Source organism: Lissotriton vulgaris, chromosome 9 (assembly GCF_964263255.1).
Source record: "Lissotriton vulgaris chromosome 9, aLisVul1.2, whole genome shotgun sequence".
Lineage (NCBI taxonomy): Eukaryota > Metazoa > Chordata > Amphibia > Caudata > Salamandridae > Lissotriton > Lissotriton vulgaris.
This window is the reverse complement of record NC_141697.1, coordinates 493,772,362-493,794,552: the sequence shown is the minus strand read 5'-3', so window position 1 is coordinate 493,794,552 and position 22,191 is coordinate 493,772,362. Positions and strand designations below refer to the sequence as shown.

General features: G+C 46.6%; 1 protein-coding gene across 1 annotated transcript in view; it reads right to left on the bottom strand.

Moving 5' to 3' along the window:
- The window catches only part of MNAT1 (MNAT1 component of CDK activating kinase), a 687,393-nt gene that overhangs the window by 39,961 nt on the left and 625,241 nt on the right, over window positions 1-22,191 (bottom strand). The window lies entirely within an intron of this gene.

Sequence of the window (22,191 nt, the reverse complement as noted above, 5' to 3'; positions counted from 1 at the left end):
AGGCGGCACTAAGACACTGAGATGAGATAAGAGATGAATGTGGGAGGCAGGCAGGGCCAACTCCTACAGTTAACCTTTAAAGGGATATAAAAGTTGGGGGGGTGTTCAGCAAAACAGTTTAGGTGAGAAATGTTTGGTTGCAATGTTCTGTAACTTCCAGAAATAATTAAGAACATTAGGAGATTGTTATACTGAATAGAGAGAAGTTTCGAGAAGAAAAGAAACTCTCTTATGTGGATGGGGAGAATGGTTACAGGTAAGATGTGAAATTATTGTAAGCACACGATTCATACACCATAGACGGAGTGGTGTCAGAATCCAACATTGGGGTGTCCATTTTGTTTCTGGGGAAAGCCTGCCTGCCGATCTGCCAGCTCCACCTGAAATGATTTCTTTTAAAGACAGTAATGGATTTAAAATTAACCCTGGGCGAGTAGGCAAACCAGTGCAAACAGCAATAATCGATGAGACCACAAGGTATATAATTACAACAAAATCCAAGTATAGGCGATGCCCCTGACTAATACACTTGCGACCATACGAGATCTGACGGTCTTCGAGCAATTTATAATTAAACACTTCTCATACAAAGGAGGAAATTCAACTCCTTATAAGTTGATGAAAAACAGTGAAACACTTGGGAAATGGAAGGATAAATCGTATTGGGTACAAGCATTAACCAAGGAAATAAGGGATGAGCAAAGGGATATGGTTTGAGTGTGCGAAGGGGAAAGCGTTATAAAAACACTCAACATAAATCACAATAGTATCAATGAATGCATAACTGGTTTCTACTGCCACAGAAACTCACAGTGATCTACCCAAATATGCAAGGAGTGTGCTGAAGATGTGGGTTGGAAGAGGGTTTGGATATACAAGTGTGGTACAAAGATTTTGGAAAATGGTAGGCTACACCAAACAGATATTGGGAGATCAGATTTTGTAGCTACTAGAAGTGATAAATTCCGGTCTTAGAGACCTCGTACCAAAGTGGTAACCAAGCATTAGAGTATCATAATAAGGCTCTTGCTGATAACTGAGAAGTTGTTGACTGCAGCAGTGTTGAAAAAGCAGACACCTTTGGTGACCCAGTTACACTTTAAGCTGTGGACTGTCCTTGCCATGAAGAAATTCACATACGATTTAGCTAATAAACACATGCCCATTTAAAACATTTGGCACCCTCTGACTTAATAATACAGGACACAAATGGTTAACACACACTACTGACACCTCTTGTGAAGTTCCCTTCAAGGAAGTGTACTAACTTTGATCCGAGAGTTGGGCACAGAGACGATTGTGCCCGGAAGAAAAGGAAGAAAAACGGACTGGACTAGCTAGAAGCGTGTCCAACAGAGAAGTAGATGAATTAAACTGAAGAGAGCTACGACAAGTCTTGAGAACCCAAGACCTCAATCAGTCTTCCGCAAATATATACACGGAACCTTTGGCACTCCCAAACAACAATATCCTGCGACCGGGTGTGTTACACAAGTACAGACAGCTTGTTTTAATGGTCCTGATGAGAACTCCAAAAATCAGTTAGAGTTCGAAACGCGTAGACCAATCGTCCAGCCATAAGATAGTCTGATCCCTGGATTAAAAAAATTCTAATTCATTAATTCACTATTTTGATTCTATTTTCTATGGCTTTGTAAAAAGAATAATGTAAAAAGTTTTACGATTTCTGTAAATATATAGTGTGTTTTTTTGCGGAGAATGTATGGAGTGGGAGTGACTGTGAGTGAGACAGTTTCAGAGTTGGAGTGCCTGTGAATGTTTTGTACATTTATGTAAATTGTATATTATATGTATATTTTTACCGTTGCAATTTTGAAAAATGAACAAAAAATTGATTGAAAAATGTGATTTTGAATAAATACAAATCTCAAGTTGATTAATTCAGACAGAAATAGTAGTCTACCTCACTTTTTGTTGTGTGTCAATTAGTGGATGTCCATTAAGACAAAATAGAATTTACAGTACTGGCAATTATTTTGTTATTTAGTTTATTTAGGCTTGGCCTTACTGTTGGGAGCCTAGACCCAGTGGTGGTGTTTATCATTTAAAACATTTGGCACCCTCTGACTTCATAATACATGACACAAATGTACTGACACCTCTTGTGAAGTTCCCTTCAAGGAAGTGTACTAACTCTGATCCGAGAGTTGGGTCTCCGGATGCAAATAAGATTACATTTCTTAAAGGGGTGAGTGTCTGAAAGGGAGTTGGGGGCTTTCTTTTTATTACAAAGGAATGGTGCATTACAGACTATACTGTAATTAGAACCTGAAGTATACTACAGCACTGAAGCATGTATTATGTATATTTGAACTGTGCATAACTGCTGGCTGTGCTATAAACTGATGTTTGAAGTGAAAGGGTGGATTTGCTTGGTGATAGTCCAGTAAGACCCTCTTCAATTGCGCAGACCCATACCCAGGAGTTAAACACCATAAAGGGGTTCGCCAAACATGGAAGTGTGGTGCTGCAACTGCTAGCTCCACCCACATGTGCGGCACAAAGTGAAGGTGAGATATTGGGGAGCGTTGCAGACACCAAAGTTCCCACTACATCGAAGTCAATTACATAAACATTATTATCATGGAATGTGGCGGGTATAACATGTAAGTTAAATTGTACGGAGTCGGGATCCTTGGTAGACCCGATGGATTTATGTCTCTTTCGGGAGACTTGGACCAGGGACGAACACTCCAGAGCGGGATTTGCCACATTCCATGTACCTGCCAGGTGGGGTGGGAAAGGAAGACCATCAGGGGGTCTGGCTATATGGGTTGCTCTTCACTTGGGTTGTGCGGTGGAAATTTTGGCCACATATTCAGAAGACGTCCAGTGTTTAGTCCTGAAATGGCCGAATGGGTTCAAACTAGCTATTGTGAATGTCTACTCCCGACCAGTACGGTCGGGTCTTGAATCATCTACAATTGATGACTTAACCAATTTTTTTAGCACATTGCCCGGGGATTGTAGGCTTCTGGTGGCAGGGGATGTAAATTGTCAATATGAGCCATTTTTTGGAATGAGTGAAGGTGCTCTAATGGGAGAGGACGTTTATTGGGCTATTCCCCAATGTCAGTCCCCACGCCCCAAATTATGGTCCCCGTTGGCAACCCAGATTACATCCCTTGTATTAAATAATTCCCTTAGGGCTTGTAACGGATGCACACCGTCTGATAGACCATCGATGTGTACCTATAATAAGATGGGGCAAGAGTCTCGAATAGACTACATCATGGTAGAAACCCGGATGTGGTCGATAGTTATTCATTTTAGGGTAGTTCAGAGGGCCCATAGTGACCACAATGCACTATCTCTGGAGAAGGTGTTTCCAGAGCCAAAGGATTTGGATTTACATAGCACTGAAAGGGATAACGAGGGCATCGGTCTTACACTATCAAACAACAGACGTAGGGTAAAGTGGGGGAGAATAGCAGAATCCGAAGAGGACCTAGCAAAAGTATACAATATAGTTTTACCTCGACTCCTGGAGGTTGAAACTTTAATTTCCCAAACTTCTCCGGATCTCAATGGAGAACTTAGTTTGGTCCACTCAGATCTGGTTAAAAACTTGGCTGATGTATTTTACCCCCAGGTAACTATGAGAAGGTCAAGACATCTAGTCTCATCTTGGTATAATTCGACATGTAGGAAAGCAAAGTCCAGCCTTGTTACAGCGATTAAGGCTGGGTCTAGTAAAACTGTGATCCGAGAGCTCAGACTACAGTACAAAGAGGTAATGGGGCATTCAAAAAAATGAATGGGACATGGAAAGGTGGCTGAATCTAAACTTAGCCTTGGCAACAAAAGACGCTCGTAGATTCTGGTCACTTGTTAACTCTGGTTCCGGTGAACCAAAATCAGCTATAGAACCTAATATTGCGGCGTCAGCATGGGAGGCCCACTTTAAAGGCTTATACGGGGATGAGCCTGTTCTGGGAAGTATATTGGAACTATCAGTCCCAGAAGGACAGCATGTATCTCTGGAGTTTACCTTAGGGGAAGGGACAAGTGTGATAGGCAAATTATTAGTGGGCAAGGCCCCAGGACTTGACAAACTCCCGGGGGATCTCTTTAGACATCATTCAGAGGATAGTGAATAGTTTTGGGGATTTTTGTCGTAGCAGAGGTCTTGAGATTAACACCGACAAGACAAAATTCATCATATTTAACCTGCTGGCGTGCACTCGCTCAAATCCGACCCTGGGCAGTGTGTGTTTGGAAAGGGTTATGACCTTCCAGTATCTGGGGTCACTATTCATGAAAATCTGTCATGGGGTCCGCAGAAGGCAAAATCACTTATGAAACTTTCACAGTAGTCGGGTGCCATTTTAAAAGTCTCAAATACATCAAGTTTCAGGCCAGTGAGCCCTGCCCTGGAGGTCTATAAGACCCAAGCAAGGGCAGCTGCTCTCTATGGGGGGAACTCTGGGGTCATTCTAATGCCTCTGAAATCGTTAAAACGGAGTCTAAATTTTAACGGCGACTATTATCGCTTCCTCAGAGCACCCCTCTAACACCGCTGAGGCTAGACTTGGGACTGTCACCCATTTTGGACGAGCTAACAATAAAGCCCCTTAGGTTCTGGCATAGATTATGGTCTACCCCAGATCTTTTAAACTACAAAAAAAACCTCAAACAGATTTTTAGTTATAATTGCGTAGGCAAAATTCCCTGGTTGTCGTTCATCAAGCACAAACTGTTAAGTATAGGACTGCAATCTATGTGGGAAAATCCGGATAGGGCCTGTGGCCAGATATCCCGCAAAATGTTTACTAACATTTATAAAGAAAAAAAGTTGGAATCCCTAATTTCTTTCCCTAATCCCGGTACCCTGACTAATTCTTTTTTAGAATTCAAAAATTATTATTATTTCGAGGACTTCATGGATGTCGTCTTCCCGATTTTAGCGAGGAAACTTTTTATTCAATGGCGACATGGCACTTTACCTCTCAAAGTTTTAACAAGCAAGTGGTTGGCCTCTTCTAATAAGTCGTGCCCTGGTTGTAGCTGTGATACAGAGGATGAGCTTCATGTACTCTTCTTCTGTCCAGCTTACACTAAATCAAGAAAATATTGGCTGTTACCACTGTGCAGAAATTTAGGTTTCAAACACTGTTTAAATGCTTTTAGAATTTTTAAAACTAATACATTGAGTCCTGTTGTCTTTGCACTTTCTAAATTTTTGCTAGCTATGTGGTGCAAGCGGCGACAACTAATTGATATTGATTGCTAGCTCTGTCATTAATTGATTGTTCTGAATTTACTGTTATTTTTAATATCTTAAAATGAGAGGGTAATCTGTCTGTATGAAATTCTGCTATGTGCATGTAAATTAATTTTATAGTAATTTTTATTTTTTATTGTTTTCATGTTTTATTCTGTACACTTTTATGGCCAAATTAGCCGAAATAAAGATTTTTTGAATTGAATTGAATTGATGTTTGAAGTTAAATAAAAATAAATAAATGAATGAGCTGGCAAGGAGTTCCCCTACTAGCCGTTTCCTCCTACTACTGTCTGCTTCTTTGTTGGGCATCAAGTCTACCAACTGTGAGAAGTTGGCCCGATATGCAGTGCTCACTATTCTAGTGATCACTATGTATCAGTCCAAACGACCCTTATGGTGATTGGTTGTAAGTCAACCTTAGACCAGCAATCCTAGTAGCGTGGATACGAGCAGTCTTCGGGCTAAACTCTAGAGGGCGTGTTAAGCCAGCTGTTATACCATCACATACCCCTTGAACACCAAGTGAAAGGACACCACACAAGTGTTATGAAAATAAACAGTGTATTTATTTAAAGTCACAACAGCCCTGTACTCTTTATGAGGACAGGGTACTAAGCACACAACAAAACCCTTAGGAAAATACTTCAAGTGCACAATCTATACAAGTGCCCGAGGGCACGGAAAGTCAGTGGTCTCGGGCGGACCCGATAAGGTAAGTCGGAAGCGATTAGGACTCGGGACCCTTAGATACGGAGGCTATGCGGGCACCGAAATGCCGAAGTTACCTAGCCTGGGGGGCTGCGGCTGCACAAGTCTTTACAGACGTCGGGAGTCCTCGCTGACGAACCAGGAGCCGGAAGGAAGCAGTTGCTGGCCGGCGACCAGTGGAGATAGTTCGTAGAGATCAAAGCCTGGATCAGAGATGGATGACACCTGAAAGCAGAGGGGACCAAGTTCGTACTACTAGCCAGTAGTCGGAGGGTACCAGGAGGGCACCGGATGATCGTCACCTCGACTAGGTGAGTGGGCGACGCTAGGCTCTGCAGTCTCACGGACCAGGAGGCGTTGTCGGCGACCAGGATGGGGGTGCGAGCTGTCCCACGAAGGTTGATGCTGTCGGCGTCGCTGGGCCCAGGATTGGGGCACAAGCCTTGGCAAATTTCAGGGCCACGTGGTGGGCCTAAAATGGCGTCTTGAGCGGACCAGGAGGGTCCGGGGTGCTCCTCTCTCAGAAGGGAGCAAAAGCCGGTCTGGAGCAACCAGACCAACAGCGTTGGTTGTCGGGCTTCGTCAAGAAGGTCACAAGCCAGCGGCTAGTGACCAGACAACGTGCTGAACAGCAAAGAGCAGAAGGGCCCCACGCAGATCGTGGAGATGCTGGGAGGCTGCACTTCGGTGCTGGAGCTGCTCAGGGTCGGGGCTTCTCGGACACCAGAGCACTCACCAGAGGATCCCTCGGTGGTCGTGCTGGTTTAAGAAATCGTGCAGGTTTTGAAGATGGCCGGTCCCTCGAGGTCTCGTCGCACCCACAGATCTCAGCTGAGCTAACGATGTGGGTAGAGGTCAGAGGTGCCAGGGAAGCCGGTTCTCGTCGAGCTGGGCCGTCGGATTCCTGAGGAAGGACTTGCAGCAAACCGCAGAGTTCTTAGATGGTGCCTGCGGATGCAGGGTGACTACTCCTTAGCCACAAGGGAGAAATCTTGAGAAGAGTCGAGAGTTCCTTTCGTAGAAAGTATTCTTGATTCAAAGATGATCTAATTTGGAAGGGTCCCCGCTCCTGCCTTTATCCTAAAGAAAGGGGTGGGTACGTGACTAGGTCCTGCCCTAGGGGTGGGACCAGGAAGGGGGGTAGTTACACCCCTTTCCCATGCCGGACTTTCCCCAGGTCAGGGGCTGGTGTGCCCCTGGAACTGGTTCTAGCCGGCAGATGCGTAGTGAGCACCGGGTGCCACTCCGCAGTCACCTTCCTGTAAAGCCCTGCCTACCCAGGATACACAAAATCCTGTCTGGGATGGTGCGAGCACCGCCCCGGACAGGAAACCCTTTGTCCAAGCTCTCCTCGCTGGAAGGACTCCCAGCAGCAGGAGGTCAAACTCGTGTCTGTGGTGGCAGCATCCATTTTGTGGAGCTGAGGCTTCAGTTAACTTTAACCGGGGTTCACAGTTACGTACATGTCGTGTCCCTCTAGGAGGGTGGAATGCTAACCCCGTCGCCAGCATTGGTTAGGGATCAGCATCCCGATTCGTATGACACCTTACTCGACATGTCTTGATAACGCGATACCGAAGTTACCAAATGGTACGCGTTATCATGGAACAGCCATTGGGTCTTGGTTCCGCAAGCTGCAACTGGGCTCGGCTTGTGCCAGAGCCCAATTCACACGATTCCACGCACTCTGCCTTCAGGATTGTCAAGGCCTGCCATAGGAGTGGCTGATAGGAATTCGGGTGTCCATTTGAGGGTTAGATATAGGTATACTATACCTAAAGCAACGGGCGAGTACGCCACGTTGCCCCAGCTGTCGCGCAGCCAGTTGTGTCAGATTTAGATGGCCATTCAGGGGTGGCATAATACATGCTTCAGCCCCTGGTAGGCCCGGGGTACACCGATGCCCTGAGTTACAGGGTCTGACAAGGTGGCCCAGTCCCAATTGGAAATGTACCTAAGGTACATGGAATCCATTTTAGAGAGAGAGCAGTAGGCCTGGGGTCCTGATTGGCAGGGCCCCAGGTCAACTAAGTCGGAAAACCAGCAAACCACCAGGCAAAAAGTCGGGGGTAACCATAGTCAGGTATCTACCTTCCTACACCAACTAACTGGCAATTTAAGAGTGCAAATGACATATAAATAAAAGCAATCCAATTGAAGGGACATGATGCAGTAGTAGTTAGGTAGATGGATTCAGAGAAGTGATTGTAGGCAAGGGCCAAAAGGAAATTGAAAAGAAATGCCCACAGAGATGGAAGCACATACCCTCCTTCCCAGATCCTGTTTACAACTGTACCTGGTCACCAATGGGTCATGGAATAACGTGAGCATTATGCCCCCCTAACATTACGTATATCTTTGGTGCAATCCTCTGACTTACTTAAGATCTGCTGATGATTCCACAAGTCGTCAAATAAATGTACAACTGTCACAGACAGCTCCACTGATGAACCTACCAGTAGTCAAATAAATGTACATTAGGCACAGATATGCCTGACTGTTCTGCATAGAGTTGTATCCAGCTGTACAAGATATTTTTTGCCTGCATATCCGCAATAAAAAACGTCCTACTTAATGTAGTTGCAAATACCCACTAAGCAACACCTACACTGGGTCGTCAATTCAAAACATGTGGATGCGTACATTCCTCTGCCATACTGGTAGAATTACCGCATCCGTAAATGCCATTTAGAAACACAATTGTTGAAAACTTCGGGGACGATGTACTTACTGCTCAGCCGTTGCGAATAATTCTGGCAGAAAACATTGAGAGGTTCACGGGTTTAAACGAAATGCAGATCTTTTAAAATGTAATTACATGCCTATCTACTTGAGGCAGCTGACATGTCAGCGTCTGCGAACGACATACAGACAATTGTGCACTGCAATGTCAAAAGTAGAACAGTGGTTCTGGTATTCGCACTGTGCTTTCCCCAGGGGAGAAGTTATCAAGAGAGCAGCAGGTGCAGTGGCACCCGGGTCCAAAGGTCTGTGGTGCCAATTCTGTCCCTATTAGTGTATGTTTTTTAACTCTCAAACCATAGGGTGGGGTCAAATTTCGCTGCTTGCATGAGGGCCCATTGTGCCCATGCTACGTCACTGGCCTCCGTTATTACCTCATGCGGTCTCAGCAACGTGCCACAGCAAGCAGCTTTTCAGAATTCAATTGAGCGGGCCCGGGGTTTTGTCGTATTAAATTCGAGGGAGGCTCATGAATATCCCGAGTAAATGCAACCTTAGTTGCAGGAAGCGTTCCCTTAGCAGTGTAACGCTTCCGTCGCTCGCGCTTACCTAACTCGGGAGTTAAAACGTATTCGGTGACAACCCGGGCACCCGGCCCAACATTTGTCATTTAGCTGGGGTCACCGGCCAGCTGTCGGCCCTCTCAGCGCCCTGCTTACTACAGCCAGTGATGGCATTCTGGGCCTGGCACGGCAGCGAACGCCGATCAATCATAACTCGCAAACTCTGGGGGGCAACTGCAAGCAAGCATTTTAACACCCTCCAGCAGCTCTGCCGCATGACAAGGACGCTGCAGTCCCCGCCAGTAATGCGCTCACTCTGCACGACCAGTATAGCTTACAGCCCGGGGGACCGCAGAGCTCCGGCTACATTTAGTTCCTGACTAAATCAGGCTTTCCTTGTACTTGACCCGCGGAGAGAATGTCACGAGCTTGTCGAGGGCTATTCTTGCTTTTTCAGAAGGCCTAGTTTATGAGCAATGCTGTACCTCCCGCACAAAGCAAAGGGTGCTGCTGAACAAAATTCATGTACATTGTTTCACACTTATAGGGGTAGACGAGTTACCCCCTTAATAATACAATGAACACTTACCGTTAAAAAATATACGAAGGCAAGGATTTTTAGCTAATATATGTGCCCATTCATTTTTCCCGCAATACCGTGATAATTCTGTGACCATTTGTGGTTTTATTCTAAAATGGTTTGATTCCCATGCTCACTTTATTTACACCTTGCACAACAATTTTCACCTTTCTGGAGTTTGACCAGCGTATTTAATAGAAATGAAACCTATTTCAGACGATAATCAAACAGTAGCCCCAGATGTGCTCTTAATTTCCATTGTATTTTAGTTACATTCATATAGTGCTTACTTCCACTGCTGAGGTGTGTTGGCGGTCAACACAACTTCAACTGCTCAGAACTGGATATAAAGGTTCAGGATAGTTCTGAGTTTGGGATACCATACTGCCTAGCTTGTGTTATGCGGTGGATTGCATCAACTTAAGGAGAGCATCTAAACGTATAGCACTACATCGTAAGCGTTACTCTCTTGTCCCAGGTTCTAGGGGTACAAGTGAAGTGCTAACCAAGCAAGACCCATGAGATTGACAAGAGCAAACTAAATTATGAATTGTAACTTGGACATCAGCATCTCGCGCCATGTAGCTTTGAAGTACTACTTACACCTCAGCAGGCTCTGAAATTCTATCCTGGTCTTAAAACCATAGAAACAATACAGCGGTCTCCGAGTCTCATTCACATATCTCCATGAAGTTATCCTACAATAAATTCTCTATCACTGTCAACAAGGACTTTGTGTGTTTATTCTACAAATAGGTGTTTTTATCACAGATATTTCAGTGGTGTAGGCAGCGCAGTGCTCATAGGTGCAGTGATGTGAAATAATAGAATATGATACATATATGCAATCAGGATGAAGGATATATGCAATTGGGATGCTCAAATTGATGCAGATGCACAGGTCACTACATACTCCGATTACTGTATTCAACCCTATGGACACTTCCTACTATAGTGTTGATGTTCTGACCCATCCCCCTATTTTCATGGGTCTTCTCAAGACAAAAACATGCCATCTAGCACAACATCCCAGAGCTGTTTATGCTCTTCACATGCTGGGGTTTATCTAGTCACAATGCCTCTGTAGTCAGCTTTTTGATCTCAACTTTGTAAAAAAGTAGCCCCAACTAAATTCGGGTTGGCTTAGCCAGTGCGGTTCACTGTAGCACGTGCACATCCATAGTTGACACATTGGATGTCTTATAACCAGGCATTGCTAGGGGACATCTGTGATACAAGTCATGAGGACACCCTGGGCCTATGTACAATAACAATCTCATCCTGCTGGGATGCAATATTGGTGACTCTCCAATCAGCATTAACCTCAGAGGAAGACACCGATGCCCTTGGTGAAATGTAACTTGCGTAGGAACAAGCACACACACACAAACTATCCTCCCTACAGTCATGCCGATCTTGTAGACACGCTCTGTAATATGTAAAGCAAGGCAATTAAGTGGTGTATGGCAGGGCTTAATTTGAGCCGGTGCTTTCCGGTGCTCAGCACCAGCACTTAATTGCCAGCAACGGGGCTTTTGACTGACTGCCACATGGTAGTGGTGTCTGCCAATTTAGGTACAAGCACAACTCTTCTGTTTAATATTTCAATTTAAATTTCCAATTATTTGTATTTGCCTCCAAAGCCATTCTTATAGCTTTGGGGCCCTGTAAAAGTATGAATTGTCACACTTTTAAGAACGTGATGATTAGAAGTGTGTTGGTGCTGTCATTGGCACTGCTGCCAGGGGCAACGGATGGTGCAAGCTCTAGTGTCCTCCTATAGAGGACCACAGCACTACTTTTTTTTTCAAATTAAGCACTGGTATGGTAATGCTGGTGTTTATTCTGTGGCAGCAGGGCACCGCATGGGGCGATAGCGAACCCTTCCTGTTAGTTGACCCCCCCCCCCACATTTGTTATTAATTTCAAGTTTTCTTGTTTGATTCATGGCTGTATGATGTGAAATTCCTTTAAACTGTTTAACATGGATTCTCGTGACCACACAATACAAGTACAGGTTGGAGGTTGTAGTGATGTTACACGGCAATTTCTCGGTATTTATGGTTGCTTGATTCCTGTGAAGGCCCCCCTCCTTTTTTGTCGTATGTTCACATCTGAAATGCATGGAATACAATCAGTCAATGTATACAACTGATCAGATACGTAAATTCCGCACCCCTGTATTGCAACAATGTTAAAATTATTGGAAGCAAATGTCTCGTGTATAAACACAAAAAGCCAATCAAAAGATCAACCAAAAAAATCAGAGATACAAGTCATCAGCTAATACATGCTGGCAAGTCTGGCTGCAGACATTTAGTGCAGAGCCCCTCCATGTTGGGTGGCCCAATTTGTGAACACTGGAGACAGACACGATATGGTTGGACTGGGTCCTCTTTTAATGAGGCACTAGTGGGAGGGAAACAGTTGTAGATAGACAGATTCCAAGCTCTAGGCCCATGGTTGCGTTTCCAGAATACTGAGCAGCACAGTGGACCGACAACCATCACAGAGGCATTGAAATGGCTGCAAGGGCAGTAACAGAGGTTCTGGGCAGTAAAGGAAGAAGTAAAGTGAAAGACGTACCAGGGAAGGTGCAGATGTAATTTGGGAGGTTACACTTTGCCTTTTGGGCAAACAAAAAGGGGTGCAGGTGTTGCACTCTGGCACTGGCCGCACTCCTCCCCAACAGGGAAAACCGGTCTCCCTCCCCCAGCCCAGCCTCACCAGTGTCAGACAGGAGGTGCACCTCAATTTACCCCTGGGGGGCTCTTAAAAATCCCACTGTCTAGAAGGAATATATATTTCTTAATAAAATAATTGGGTGGATATTGCCCATCCTAACATTAGGCCCCACCCTCACCCCTAAAACCTCAACAGTCTTTCTGCTCCCCTGCGGACTAAAGCATCCAATCCCAATGGCACGCGAGAAGACATTTGATTATTTTGGATGTCGTTTTGACATATGGGAGAGTGTGGCTAACTCCTAACATTGCCTCACTTGCAATGGCGAATGGCTGCACTTTTTGGACCTGGGTAGGCAGCCCCCTGGAAAAAAAACCCAGACCCAGAAAGTTCTGAAAACTAGACTTCTGGTTGAGTCCAGGGTGTTGTGTCTTGCATACATTGCACACCATTTTTAGAACCTCTTCCAAACCCGAAACCTCAAACTGTGGCTAACAAAAGTTCCTTCGCATGGGCTTCCATTGACATTGGTAGATCTGTTCCTGTTGTGGGCAGTATGCCCAGCCAAATAAATGGCGCAGCGCTTTTATCGGCGCAACTGGGGAAACATTGGATGGTAGGGATAATGTGGATTCAACAGTTTCCATTACAAAAATGTAATGAAAATGCATGATTTAAGGCAAATTTTGAGGTTTAAATGATATTGTGGGTAAGAAAACATTGTGGGATCCGCGCTAGGTACGCTCCCCTGGTTGTAAAGTTTTCAAAAATGGGCAGGTTTGTAAGGTTTCCCTAGGTGTCGCCCGAGCTAGGACCCAAAATCCATAGCCACCCACACTGAAAGAAAAGGGTCAGTTTTCCCTGGAAAAATGGGATGTATCCAAGTCAAGTTTTGGACCGTTTCCTGTCGCAGGCACTATGTCTACCAACACAAGTGAGGACCCATTCTATAGGAAGTCCTAGGGTAATGCTGGGCCGACAGACGTTTGTGTCTCTGCAAATTCCAGAACTTTTCGTCACAGAAATGTGAGGACATTGTTTTTTTTTGTCAAAGTTTGAGGTTTGCAAGATATTCTGGGTGAAACAAATTGGTGAGAGCCATGCAAGTCACCTCATCTTGGATTTTTCTAGGTGTCTAGTTTTAAAAAAATGTACAGGTTTGCTAGGTTTCCCTAGGTGCTGGCTGAGCTTGGGTCCCAAATCAACAGCCACCCACTTTGTAAAAATAGGGTTATGTTTCAGTGGAAAAATGAGATGTGTCCATGTTGCGTTTTGGGCCGGTTCCTGTCACAGGTACAAGTGAGGTACCATTTTTATCAGAAGGCATGTGGGAAAATAGCATGGTAATTTTTTTTTTATTACCAATTGGATTTTGCTGCATTTGTGCCCTCCAAATGTAAGCCAATGTGTAAGAAAGAAGACATTTTGAAAAATATCCTCTAAATCATCTGCTCATACGGGTACCCACAAATTCAGAGATATACAAATAACCACTGCTCCTTAATTCTATAGCTTGGGCCCATTTCAGAAATATGAAGGTTTACTTGATACCCATTTTTCAGTCTATATATTTCACCATAGCGACCAGGTAGGTCGCTCCCCCCCCTGCTGTAGCTCCACCAGTGCTTGTGCCCTTGCACCCTTGGTTTTTGCTGCCCATTCCTGGGCTCTGTTTTTCCTCGCCCCCCTGTGCCCACTGCTCACCGTTCCCGCCGCTGCTGCCCATTCGCTAACCCCTGCCTCCAGCCTCCAGCTGCTCCTCCCTCCCAGCCCCCCTTAAAATGGAGGCACCTGCGCGGCCGCGGCGCTGGCGTGCCTAAGGCAAGCCCGTCTGCGCCCATCCGCGCCCGTCTGTGCCTGGACTGCACCCAGCGCCAGAACCCCTGAACCCCACGAATGCCACGACACCTGACTCCACTACGACGCCAGCAGCCTCCACGCACTCAATGCCGGCCGAAACCACACCTGCTTTCAGGCCACCCCGAAACGGACCCACAGACCCTTCTCCTGCCACAGCTGAAGCTTCACCTGGAACAGAACCACCAAACCCCCAAGGACTGGACCCAACCACCTCCACTGCATACTCCTCAACACCTAAGCGAACATGCCGTTGAGCTCTGGGATCTGCTCAACACCTCCGCCCCAGACGCGGCCTTCCTGACCGAGACCTGGTGGAACGACTCCTCAGCGCCCGACATCGCCATGGCCATCCTGGACGGCTACAAGATCACCCGCAGGCATCGCACCAACGGAACCGGAGGAGGAATAGCCATCGTCCACAAGTCTACCATCAAGGTCGCCACCCACGCAGACGACACCCTCAACACCGCCGAACACCTGCACTTCCGGATCCACACTGACCCCAACACCTCCCTCAGAGGAACACATCTACAGACTACCCAGACCCGGGCTCAGTTTAGCGACTCCATCGCCGACCTCGCCAGCACACACACACTCGCCTCCACGAACTACATCCTCCTCGGGGACCTGAACTTCCACCTCGAGAACAACAACAACGCCAACTCCCCCACCCTGATTGACAACCTCGGCCTCAGACAACTCGTCACCTAACCCACCCACGCCGCCGGCCACACGCTGGACCCCGTCTTCTCCACAGGCACCCATGTCGCCTTCGACCACACCACCGAACTCCAATTGACCTACCTCCGCTGCATCCATTTCACCTTCAAGAAACCAACCATGCACCACTGCACCCAACAGCTGCCTCGCCGCTGCTGGAGCAAAGTCACCGAAGACCGGCTGATCACCACCCTCACCCAGATCCCACCCACCGACCCCAGCAACCCAGACGCCGCAGCCCGCAACCTCAGAACAGTGGATCGACGACTGCGCCAACACCCTCACCCGCCCAAGAAACGCTCCAACAGCCACGCCAGCAAGAGAGCCACCTGGTTCACCGACGAGCTCCAGACCTCCAAACGTGCATGCCGGAAACTGGAGAAAATATGGCTCCACGAACGCACACCCGACAACCATGCAGCCCATAAGGACGCCACCTGCAGACATCACCACCTCATCAGATTAGCCAAGAGATCCTCCTTCAAAGACCGCTTGGACAACAACGCACACAACAGCAAAGAGCTCTTCAGCATCGTAAAGGAACTCTCCAACCCCAGCGCCAACGACATCCCGCCCTTACAAGAAGTGTGTGACTCACTAGCCATCTTCTTCCACCGCAAGATCGCTGACATCCACGACAGCTTCAACACCATGATCGCCCGACTATGCCAGACTCCACCTTCCCTGTGAACACCACCAGCTCCATCCGCCTGACCTCCTGGTCCAACGTCAACAAAGATGAGACACGCAAGGCCATGAACTCCATCCACTCAGGATCTCCGTCAGACCCATGCCCACAAGCACGCCGTAATCAACACCCTCCTCAAGAAGCCCAAGGCTGACCCCAAGGACCTCAAGAACCTCCGGCCCATCTCCCTGCTCCCGTTCCCGGCAAAGGTCATCGAGAAAATCGTCAACAGGCAATTGACCCGCCACCTGGAAGACAACAACATCTTGGACCCGACCCAGTCCGGATTCAGACGAAACCACAGCACAGAGACAGAACTCATCGCCGCCACAGACGACATCAGGCACCAACTAGACAACGGCGAAACATCAGCCTCAACCTCTTGGACCTGTCGGCTGCCTTCGACACGGTCTGCCATCGCACTCTAAAGACACGCCTCTTAGAAGCCGGAATCAAAGAGAAGGCCCTTGACTGGACCACATCCCTCCTCTCTGGCAGAACCCAGATCGTCCGCCTCCCACCATTCCGATCCGAAGCCACCGTCATCATCTGCGGCGTCCCCCAGGGCTCATCCCTCAGCCCAATGCTGTTCAACATCTACATGGCCCCCCTCGCACAAGTGGTCCGCCATCACGACCTCAACATCATCTCCTACCCCGACGACACCCAGCTCATCCTCTCCCTCACCAAGGACCCAAACACCACCAAAACCAACCTCCACGAGGGAATGAAGGCCGTCGCCGACTGGATGAGGAGCAGCAGTCTGAAGCTGAACTCAGACAAGACGGAGGTACTCATCCTTGGAACCACCCCCTCAGCCTGGGACGACTCCGGGTGGGCGACCACACTGGGAACATCACCAACACCCACCGACCATGCACGCAACCTAGGATTCATCCTCAACTCCTCCCTCGCCATGTCTAAGCAGGTCAACACAATCTCCTCCTCCTGCTACAACACCCTCTACATGCTAAGCAGGATCTACAAGTGGATCCCGACCAAAACAAGAAGAACGGTGACACAGGCCCTCGTCAGCAGCAGACTGGACTAAGGCACCGCACTCTACGCAGGAATCCCAGCCAAACACCTACGACGACTACAACGCATCCAAAACGCCTCCGCCCGACTGATCGTCAACGTCCCCTGCTGCAGCCACATCACCCCCCACCTGAGGGACCTACACTGGCTCCCCGTCGACAAGAGGATCACCTTCAAGCTCCTCACCCACGCACACAAAGCACTCCACAACGCCGGACCAGCCTACCTGAACAGCAGACTCAGCTTCTACACCCCCACCCGCCAGCTCCGCTCCGCCAGCCTCGCCCTCACCGCTGTCCCCCGCATCCAACAAAAGACCTCCGGCGGCAGATCCTTCTCCTACCTCGTCACCAAGACCCGGAACACCCTCCCTACCCACATACGGCAGACCCAAGACCTACTCGCCTTCAGAAGACTCCTCAAGACCTGGCTCTTCGAGCAGTAGCAGCACCCCCTCCCCTCAGCACCTTGAGACCCTCACGGGTAAGTAGCGCGCTCTACAAGTACTCTGATTGATTGATTGATATGAATTGGTCTATACTCAATGATATACCATTGTACGGTGCAGCTCACTTGTTGGCTCTGGGTACCTCTGGGTTTCTGAGAGAGAAAGGTGTCAGAAAATACAAATTGATTTGTAGGTTCGCAACCTACACACAAACCGCCTTGGCAGAGTGGCTTGAGCATAGCGAAGCTCGACGGCTGTCGAGCCAATCGGAATATATATGTATATACACCTCCCCAACTGGCTCAGATGGAGGATTAGGAGTACCGACGGAGAGTGCGGTGCTTCCCTCGCTCCCTGAGCCGTTGCCAGGCGGGGTGGAGCCCTTTACTCCCACCATCATGTGACAAACATACTTTCTACAAATAGAAGATTACACCTCATATATCAGGTGATCTTTTTTCATGTTGTAAGAAATGTTAATATTGAGTCACTATATTTTGTTGTATTATTTCACTTCACTTTTTGCAGCAGCATTTATACTTTTACCGGTCCTGATGAAAGCAATGGACTCGATAGTCCCTAGTAGATTGCTGAAACATGTTGACCAATGTAAGATCAGAGTAGATATTTGTTAAACCTACTTATGCTGCTTTTTAATATTGGCGGAGCGAGCATAGAACCTAATAAAGTCTTCTTATTTCTGCTCACTCACCCAATTTTAGATACTTTCACTCATCTTTTCTTCACACACCCTTCCTCACAGCACTGCAAATCAGTCACCCACCAAACGAATTGATGGGTAGTTTGTGACACTCTACCACTGTTTGGCCGCCACTTAGCTCTTGGGAGGTTACACCATCTGACCTTACCGTGTCTGAGCCAGTGACGTACCAATCATTGTGAACAACAGGAATGCCAAATGATGAAGGGCGGTTCCGTGTGGTGACTGATGGATATCCTGTAAGTGATCACGGGTATCCAACAATTCTTTCTTTCGTTTTTGGTTAGATGAGTTAACATTGCTCTGTTAGTTTAATGACCCATACATAGACTGGATAGACCCTCTGACACTCTTTTGTTTTTTTACATGTAGATAGGGAATGTGTCTTGGTCTTTAAAATCCCTCAGGCCCTGCTCCTACCTTCTAGTGATTATATATATATATATATATATATATATATATATATATATATATATATATATATATATATATATATATATATATATATATATATATATATATATATATATATATATATATATATATATATATATATATATATATATATATATATATATATATATATATATATATATATATATATATATATATATATATATATATATATATATATATATATATATATATATATATATATATATATATATATATATATATATATATATATATATATATATTTTTTATTTTATTTTTTTTAATATATATATATATATATATTCAAGCTCCAATTCCCTCACAAATACCCAGCCGGGTTGGAACCAACCCGACTGGGTATTCGTGAGGGAATTGGAGCTTGAATTTGTAAACGCGAACACCATCGCGTTACTGGCACCCGCTTTTAGAGTGACTCGTGCGTTTGGTGTTTCTGGAGCTAGGATATATATATATATATATATATATATATATATATATATATATATATATATATACACATACACACCCAATGCCCACTCAATTATGAATGAGCCCGACATATGCTGACTTGCCAACAGGATTTATTTGAGCAAATTAAGCAGAGTTCTGGAAACGCCAAGAAAAAATTAACAGAGTTCTGGAAACGCCAAGCAGACGCGTTTCAAGCGGAGATGTACGCTTTCATCAGTGCCGGTTCTCGTTTCCCTCTCTTCAGAGCCTCGCACCTGGGGGTAATTAAAGTGTCCTGGGCAGTCTCTGGCCACTCCTTTGTTGGTTCCTCCCCACCTCTGTTTGATGTTGTGCTGCCTCCCGTGCACGTGATGTACCCAGAGGAATGCTGGTGCTGCGAGTCCAATGTGCCAGCCCATCCAGTAAATGGCTGACAAATGCACAGTGGCCTGACTCACCGCGCTGCACTCTTCCGTTTTCTGCACACAGGGAGAGTAGTTTGCCATACCTGCTGGGGCCTCTGCAGACATGCTGCAGCCTCCTTCCCCGAAATTAAAGTCCCAAAATAATACCATGAGACTTCTCGGGGGGGGGGGGGGGGGGGTGAGCGCGCTGTATTTTCGTACCCAGTCCAAAGTTTTGCTGACTTGGCGCCTCACACCAGACCAGGAGGGCATGCCGGTAACGCCAGTGAAACAGCATACTGGCCATAAACATGCACCCAATGCCCACTCAATTATGAATGAGCCCGACATATGCTGACTTGCCAACAGGATTTATTTGAGCAAATTAAGCAGAGTTCTGGAAACGCCAAGAAAAAATTAACAGAGTTCTGGAAACGTCAAGCAGACGCGTTTCAAGCGGAGATGTACGCTTTCATCAGTGCCGGTTCTCGTTTCCCTCTCTTCAGAGCCTCGCACCTGGGGTAATTAAAGTGTCCTGAGCAGTCTCTGGCCACTCCTTTGTTGGTTCCTCCCCACCTCTGTTTGATGTTGTGCTGCCTCCCGTGCACGTGATGTACCCAGAGGAATGCTGGTGCTGCGAGTCCAATGTGCCAGCCCATCCAGTGAATGGCTGACAAATGCACAGTGGCCTGACTCACCGTGCTGCACTCTTCCGTTTTCTGCACACAGGGAGAGTAGTTTGCCATACCTGCTGGGGCCTCTGCAGACATGCTGCAGCCTCCTTCCCCGAAATTAAAATATAAATATAAATATATATATATATATATATATATATATATATATATATATATATATATATAACCTACTGGCGATAGCCAGTAGGTATATATAGTTAGGATTTTTTCCCTATGGGATTTTTGAAAATTCTATGTCTAATAACTTTGGCGTTTGTGGACGGAATCGGCTGAAATTTTCAGGAAAATGGCACATTTTGTTTCTGAGCAGCCCTTGAAAATTTGGGGGGGTTTCGTCAAGGGGGGGCCGAGAAAAAAGGGGGGTCCCAAAACGCGTTTTCCCCATGTTAATTTCCATAGGGCGGTTGGCCTCACTTTTAGCTCGAACGGCTGAATGGATTTGCACGAAACTTGGCAAAATTGTAGGGACTGTTAGCCCGATGTGCCTTTGCTAGGTCTCAATATATGTGCTCCAGTGGATTTTGAGAAATTAACGTTCAAAACAAGATATATATCTGATATATCTGTAACAGCGCTCCGGGCTGCGCTCCGGTCCGCTTACTTTTCGCGTAACGGAGCTTTGCGTAGCGAAGCTGATTGGCTCTCCGGTGTCTGTCAACATTCTAAACAGTCCGGTGCGGCCGCCATCTTGTCTCTCGGTAGGATCGAGAGACAAGAGGAGGAGAAAAACGAAGGGGGAATTTAATGAAAGGGGGCAAGGTAGACCCCTCTTGACCCCCTAGGAATGATGTCGGGGTTATTAAAGGGTCCCGTGGGGAAAATAAAAAAAAATTGATTTTTCACGGTAGAAGCGCTTCTCGGGCCGCGAACTGGGCCGCAAACTGGTAGAGAAACGGGAATTCGCCATTTTGTGTTTCGTTTTAATTAAATTACTAGGTATAAGGGGGTGCGGGAGACGTATCCTGATCCCTTATGTTTTCTGAGGGTGGCTGAGGAGGCTCAAATATGTTGATATATGTCTTCCAGCGGCTGTGCGGCCGCCATCTTGTCTCTCGGTAGGATCGAGAGAGAAGAAGAGGTGAAAAACGAAGGGGGAATTTAATGAAAGGAGGCAAGGTAGACCCCTCTTGACCCCCTAGGAATGATGTTGGGGTTATTAAAGGGTCCCATGGGGAAAATAAAAAAAATTTGATTTTTCACGGTAGAAGTGCTTCTCAGGCCGCGAACTGGGCCGCAAACTGGTAGCGAAACGGGAATTCGCCATTTTGTGTTTCGTTTTAATTAAATTACTAGGTATAAGGGGGTGCGGGAGACGTATCCTGATCCCTTATGTTTTCTGAGGGTGGCTGAGGAGGCTCATATATGTTGATACATGTTTTCCAGCGGCTGTGCATGAGCGTTTTTTTTTTTTTGCTGCGTGACGTCTGTTAACGTTCGATTCGATGGAAATCAGGAAGTGTTGACCGCCAATTTGTCACTGCGATAAAATATTTTGTTATAAATGAATCCTTATTGATAAACATTGTCTGCGCCATCTTGCCTTTTTTCCAATGCCACAATTTTGTCGTGCACGGCAGCCATTTTAGATGCCTTGACCAGACCCACTCTCTGCACGCCGCCGATCCTCAGCACGGCTCCCCACCCTCGCAAGCATCTCCCCCACGCACTGGTCACCCCCGCTCTCTCTCTCATGCATGGGCCATAAACTTCCCCCCATCTGCGCTGCTCTTCCCTGAGAATCACACCCTGTGCCCGCCCGACACCTCCCTTTCACCCTATTCACTACCCCATACATGACAATAACCAGATTCAAGGCCCCATTCACCCGATTTTTTAAAAATATATAGTACTCCAACAAAGTAGGATTATAAAACTTTATTAACTTTATAAATATATCGAACGTAACAAAAACTGTAAATACATTTAAACATTTTTTGGCAAAAAGAAGCAACAATGGTCAGTAGCTGTCTTTTGTGCGAATAGTCCCAAGGCAGCACAACGTGCTGAGTTCTGGACGGCACCCAGGTGATGTTACCTGGGTGCCGCACTGGTTTTTTGGTTTCCTACAATGCAGCTCCGAAAAACGGCGTGGGGCGTCCCGGGTGGTGCGCGGGGAGGCCTCGTCAGTAGCGGTCTGTTGTGCGAATAGTCCCAAGGCAGCAGAACGCGCTGAGATGTGGATGGCACCCAGGTGATGTCCAGTAACTTGCCGCACTGGTTTTGGTATCCTACAATGCTGCTCCGAAAAACGGCGTGGGGCGCCCCG